A 6,822-nucleotide genomic window follows, 5' to 3' on the forward strand; every position below is an offset into this window, starting at 1 on the left:
ATCAACATGATTTTTTAATGTTTGGCCTGATAATTGCTGATTCAATATAATTTATAAGAGTGATCTTTTTTTCCTTGTCTACTTTTATTCAACTTACAAAATAAAAACTTTATTCCTTGTACTTTTTTTCTCAAAGAAAATATAAAAATTTTTCATTGAAGCAACTTAAATAACAATTTGAGGAATGTATATATATTGCTATCCTAAAATTAAATTTGTGTTGAATATATAATGATTTTAAAGAGAGGAAAAAAAAAAACCCAACTAGTTGTGTATAAAAAGGATTTGCCAGGGGCAACTACATAGTAAAATTCACACCTTTGATTGGCCTGCCATCCTACTTTGTTTTATTTAGATGTGCCAACTAAATTTATGGAAAGGAAAATATATTAGATCTTGGCCAAGATTTAGCATTATCCTGGTTGCATTTTTTGGCTGAATATTAGGCTCTGTTACCTAAAGTTATAAATTATTGTGTTATGTGTAAAATATCTGTTGACTTTCTCTCCTTATCTCATTGTTATTAGAACTAAGACTTAGATAAACTTCTGTGGTAATTTTATTCTTGTCATTTATTGGCATTGAATTATATTTATTGCATAAAAGATTTAGAAAGATTAAAAGGATAGAGTTTTAGATAGAGACCTATATAACACATGTCAGCTATTAAAGTAGCTGCAAAGTCAAACTAAAAATGTTAGGAAGGATTACCATGAAACAGTATATAATTTCAGCTGAATAGTTAAAATTTCCATTCACACTCTTCATAAAGTTTAACTTTTGGACAGTATCACGACTATACCACTCTGAATTTTTAAAGCTCTGCGTATCTTTATGTTCGTACTTACCAGTTTGACTTTTTAATGCTGAGTACTTATTAAAGATTCGCTATTTTGCATCATTTAAGTCAAATTGGTGATACTTATGTGTTATTATTCAGGTTAAAAAATTTTGAAATCTAACATGGTGGTAAGGAAACAGCTTTGAAATAGAACTTTAGTCCGTAGTTTTTAATTTTTTTGTAAGATTTAGAAATACATTGGAAAGTATTTCATCTAACAATTCAGTGAAAAATAAAAGCTCTTTGTTAGTAGTGAGCTTCCTATATATGAACTTTGAGTTTTATTGATAATGAGTTGAATAATCCATAATAGCTTAGTTTTTGGCTTAATGTATATAAATATTACTAGTTTTAAAAAAATTACATTCTTAATTCTAAGTATAGTAGTCAGAAATTTATCTTTTTCGTAATACAGTACAGATACATAATGGTGAATATGATTGGTTAGCTGAATGGCAAATATTTCCATCTTTTGGAATTATGTTCAAGACTCGATTAATGTAACTAAAAGTTTTTATAGCATTCTTTCAAGACTTTGACCTTAAAGGCTATTAGCTACAACATATATAGGGTGCAGTTAAACAACATAGAGATAAATTTGAATGAAGTAAATTTTGATTTTTGGCAGCCTTGCAATCCTTCTATGTTGTAGAAATTATAGTTTTCTCACGGCTACAAGATACTACCAAACCAGAAAAATTCCATTTTTGCCATTTTACCCCTCCTCTCACTTCTAGTTTTGATAAATTATATTAAGATGCACAGTACTAGGGAATTATTGCTATGTAACAAAAAAAAAAGTTGCTGTTGCGGCCATTCTAACTCATGGCAACCTTGTGTGTCAGAGTAGAACTGTGCTCCTAGGGTTTTCAGCAGACTGATTTTTTGGGAAGTAGATTGCCAGTCATTTCTTCCTGGGTGCATCTGGGGAGATTTGGACTTCCAGTCTTTCAGTTAGCAGCCAAGCACTTTAACCTGTTTGCACCACGCAGGGACTCAAGTTATAATATAAGGGATTCTATAATGAAATGGCAAAATGAAACATAAAAAAAAAGGCTATGGAAGTACAGAGTAGGTATGAATTCAAAATGAGTACTATGGAAGAAGACCGTTTTTGAATAGACTTAAAGACAGAGTGTGTTTTTGGGGAATGCAGGACCTTTTCAGGGGATGGGGAAGAAAGATTGAAGGTAAAGTCACAAGAAAAAAAGGCACAAGAATATAGTGCCTTTGAGAGAGTATGAACTGCACAGAAAGTGGAAGGAAATTAACCTGGGATGATGGTTTGAGACTTGTTTATAAAGGGCCTTCTTGCTAAGATTAGATTTTATCCTGTAGGCCATAAAAAGCTGTTAATATTTTTGAGAAAGTGTTATGTTTAAATAGACAATTTAACCAGTGAATTAGAGTTGGGGAAATCCTGGAAAGAGAAAAGACTAGCTGGAATGTGTGGATGATAGTCCAGGTAAGAGGCAATGAGAGTAGACAGATGGAAGTTTTGTAATGAGGGAATTGAATTTGCCAACTGATTGAATGTGGGAGAGAGTTTGGGAGGAAGAGCTAAGAATGAAAGCCTAGATGCAAGGTTCTAGCTGTGTCACTCATTCATGCTGTTAGCCTGACTGAGAGCAAGGAGGAGGAGGAATGAGCCCCATTTTTCTGATAATATGGTGAGGTGCACGCACTTAGCTTAAAGAATAGCAGCTGCAAAAAAAAAAAAAAAATTCGTCAAGTTGACATTTTTTAACGCGGTATTTGTGAAAAATATGATTTTGTGTCCTTTGAGTTTCTAAAAAACGTTCTTGAGTACGTACATGCACATGTATAAATGGTGTGTTTTTTCCAATGCGGACATAAGATGGAAGTTTTTATTACGGGTTTGAAGCTATAAGGCTTAGGTTTTTGGTTAGTGTATTTGTATTTTATATGAGGCTTTTACTAGGTAATGAACATTGTATAGATGTCAGCTATTTGGCTAGAGAGAAATCTGTCTTTTGTTAAAAAATACCTTTGTCAAGATTAGACCTGTTTAGATATTCTTCATTTTCAGGACCTTTTTAGTAGTAGTATTCTTAACAGCTCTTTAACCAACTAATTTCCTATTCTTAGGTTTCCTTAGATACCAGCCTGTCCCTTTTCAGAAAGCTCACAGAGTTTCTGTGCCCTCAAAGGCTTTTTTTTAAAAAATTCTTTGCGATTTCTCTTTACTGCAGCTTTCTCCTTTGTTATCACAAACTTCTTCTGATGTTATATTTTTATTTTGTTGATACATAGGAAAATTTTCAGGTACATTTTGCTTCTGATAAGAGTAACGAAATCATTTCTTCAATAGCTTTTCAGTTCTTCAGACCCAGCAATTTTTTTAGATTTTATAGTTGGTCCTTTCTTTGTATCATGTTAATTATCAGTACCAAGTCTGAACGGCAACCAAAAGCACCTATCCATCTGTGATTAACTTCGAGTAGGCTCTCAATATATTTTTGAATAAATGGTTATCATTGATAATAATAAAGATGACAATAGATTGTACTAGAACCTAACCAATTACAGGTTCCTTTCATGGTTATAGGAGTGATAAAGATAATAATAAAAGAATTACCACACTGATTTTTGAAGTAGTCTTCCTTTTATATAATAGAATATTTTTATAACATAAACTTATCATAATGTTTAATACAGCTTAATGAGTGGAAGGCACTCAGTACATGCTGATATAATTATCATTATCAATGTAGGTTAAATCAGGTGAACATTGGTTCACATTTTTAAGCTGCGCGTTATTTTTTGACACCCATTTCCACTCTTAAGACTTGCTTCATTTTTTCTCACATTTTTGTTTGGTGTGGGCTGATGCTGAAATTAGAAATAAAATAAACACATTAGTATGCCAGGACATGTTTGTTGGAGTGATAGCTAAAATTTTCATATCCTGTTAGGTCCCCTAGGGGCCCTGGTGGCACAGTGGTTAAGTGCTCAGTTGCTAACTGAAAGGTCAGCGTTCGAACCCACTAGCTTCTCTGTGGGAGAAAGATGTGGCAGTCTGCTTCAGTAAGGATTTACAGCCTTGGAAACCCTATGGGGCAGTTCTACTTTGTCCTACAGGGTCGCTAAGAGTCGGAATCGACTCAGCGGGCAGTGGGTTTAGTTTTAGTTTATTAGGTCCCCTCCCACCATTGTTCAGGCAATGCCTGTTCAGTGGTTTCAGCTTTATGTAACATACCTCATAATTGATTTTTATTTTAGTATATTCTCTCCTCCTTTTCTCAGTTCTGCTCAGGGATTTCTATTTTATTATTTACTATCTTTGCTACATTCTGTAGATGATAAGTCAGTGACACCTGGCTGACTTTTTATCAAAATTGATGTTCTGCTATTGAAAACAGGAAGTGTTGTCTCCCTGTCCACCTGAAAATATCAGTACTTTCTTCTTTCCATTTTTACTGTGTGGTGAACTAACAAAGACTAGTAGTTATTCCTCATTTTACTTTTATATAAATGTGACTTATGATTGGATTACCATAGGGAAACACGCAAGCTGAATTCTCTTTTTGTAATTCTTCTCCCTGACCTACAATCACAGTTCCAAAATCCCTGCCTCCAAATCATCCCAAGTATTAGGATCCTCCCACATATTAACAGTTTTAAAAGGAAGTCAGGAGAGGATACTTGTCAGAACTGTATCCAGGTTTGAAGATTTGCTTCTTTTTTCTCCTTGGTGGATCAGTCATGCTGAAGACTTAGATACACATAAGGTAATTGACATAAAATAAAGCGAGATTAGATAAATATGATGTTTGGATACTGTAGTCTGAATTTTATGTTGTTGGTTAAAGGAACTATAAAATACAATAAAAATGTTTGAAAAAGCATTCTTAATGTTTGTAGAATAAAATATGTAAAGAAAAATGGCTTTGACAAACTGTTTTCTCAAATCTGTGGTCGAATTGTTATCAAACTTTATGTGACCTCTCTTCATTTAGCAGTCTGGAAAACAACATTTAATATCTGATAAAAACTTTTTTAGCAAAGGTGGCCTAAATTTTAGCTTCAGAGACAAGTTCTGATATGCAAGGATCCGTTCTTTCTTCAATGAGTAATTAGATATCACAGGTGGATTATTTTTTTTTTAAATTGTGAAATGATAATTTTTGGGTTTTTTTGGAGGGTGGCGGGTGTCTGCCTTCCAAAATGTCTTTGAAATCTTACTTAAATCTCATTATGTTCTTGTGTTAACGGCAGACTACTATCAATCGCATTATATGAAACTGAATAATAACTATGGTTTGATTTAAAGTGTTAATGAAACCTAAATTTGTACATTCTAGCTGTAGAGATTCAAGATTTTAATTTAGTGAAATGCCACAACAATTCCTTGTTATTTAGTTTGACAAGTGTTATGTGAGAAGCGTTTCTTACCAAATTAGGACAGACATATATATTTTACACGATTTACAGAGTCTAATTATTAAAACCGGTTGAATTTCATATTTAATATTCAAATATCTTTCCACAAATGAGCTGCTTAGATTTATTGTCAGCAGTATTTGATTCCTATATTAAAGTAGATTAAATTGTAAATGCTGATCCAAGGAACTGTGGAAAGTTAGAATTTAGAAGGAACCTTGGTTCTTCAAGAGCTTCAGAAAATCATAAATATTAAAAAGAAATACTGGACAATGCTTTGAGCGTTGTCGACAATATGAGATACTTTAAATGCAAACTGGGAAATTTAATTCCCACTGTGAAATTTACTGGTTTTTATATAGAAAGCCAGATATCAGCCCAAGATTGATTATTGAACTGGAGTGCTAGTTTTCTGTAATTCTGCAGGAGAAAAAAGGTCTGTATTTTAATTTTCTCATTGTTTGTTCTGAATGGTAATAAAAGTGTGTTCTAACTTAAATGTTGCCCTCTATTCAAAAAAATTTCACAGTTAAGAGAAATTTTATTGGCTGAAGCAGTATTTTCTCAAATTCAAAATAGTCCCAGGAAAACGTATAAGTGTGGAAGCCTGCCTTAAGAAATTTTACAAGAACAAGTTATCTTGTATTTTTTAGTATACTTTGAAAATAAATGTCAATTTCATTCATTTACATAATCCTCAAATTTTTTTAAAAGCAAAATTATTATATATGTTTATTATAATTTCAAGATACTTTAAAAAGTTTTAAATTAAATATTTCAAATTTTAAATTGTTTTTGCAGATATTATCTTATACTTTCAGGTATTTTAAAGGATTATTTTACTGGAGTTTGGGCCTGAGATCTTAGTTTCCCCGGTAATTATGGCTGTTTTTGCTTCCTCGCTCTTACAATAAGGAAACGCTGTGGTTTTTAAACTTGTTCTTGAGGGGTGTATTAGCTTATATAAATGATGAAAATGTTGAGGTATTTTGTCCCAAACAATGATAAGTTACACTTCCTGAAAAACTTACTCACTCATTGTATTTTATCTTATAAATAGGGGTTTCTCAATATTTACTTAAATATTAAAAAATAGTCCTGGTAGAAAAAACCTTGAAAGTAGCTGTTTTTTAACAGGTGTCTTAAGTTTGCTTCCAGTTAAAAAAAAAAAAATCATGTTTCTTTTTCACACTTGAGTTTCTGAATTTTATCTACTTTTCTTCATACTTTCCACTATTCATATATTTCCCGTATTTCAGTTTATTAATTTACCTCTCTTTCTCTCTTCCCTTCATTCCTTCCTTCCCGTCAAAAATATGTATTAAATGCCAGCTGTTAGTCAGGTGTTACGGGATGGTGGAGGAGCCCTGGTGGTGCAAATGGTTAAGCAGCAGAGTGAGGTTGGCAGTTAGAACCCACCAGCTGCTCCACAGGAGAAAGACCTCTGACGATTCTGCTTCCATAAAGATTACAGCCAACTACCACCACTGACTGCTCTGACCAGGATCACAACAGAGGGTTCTGGACAGAGCTGGAGAAGGATGTAGAGCATAATTCTAACTCACAAAAAGAAGACC

Source organism: Trichechus manatus, unplaced genomic scaffold, assembly GCF_000243295.1.
Source record: "Trichechus manatus latirostris isolate Lorelei unplaced genomic scaffold, TriManLat1.0 scaffold00003, whole genome shotgun sequence".
Lineage (NCBI taxonomy): Eukaryota > Metazoa > Chordata > Mammalia > Sirenia > Trichechidae > Trichechus > Trichechus manatus.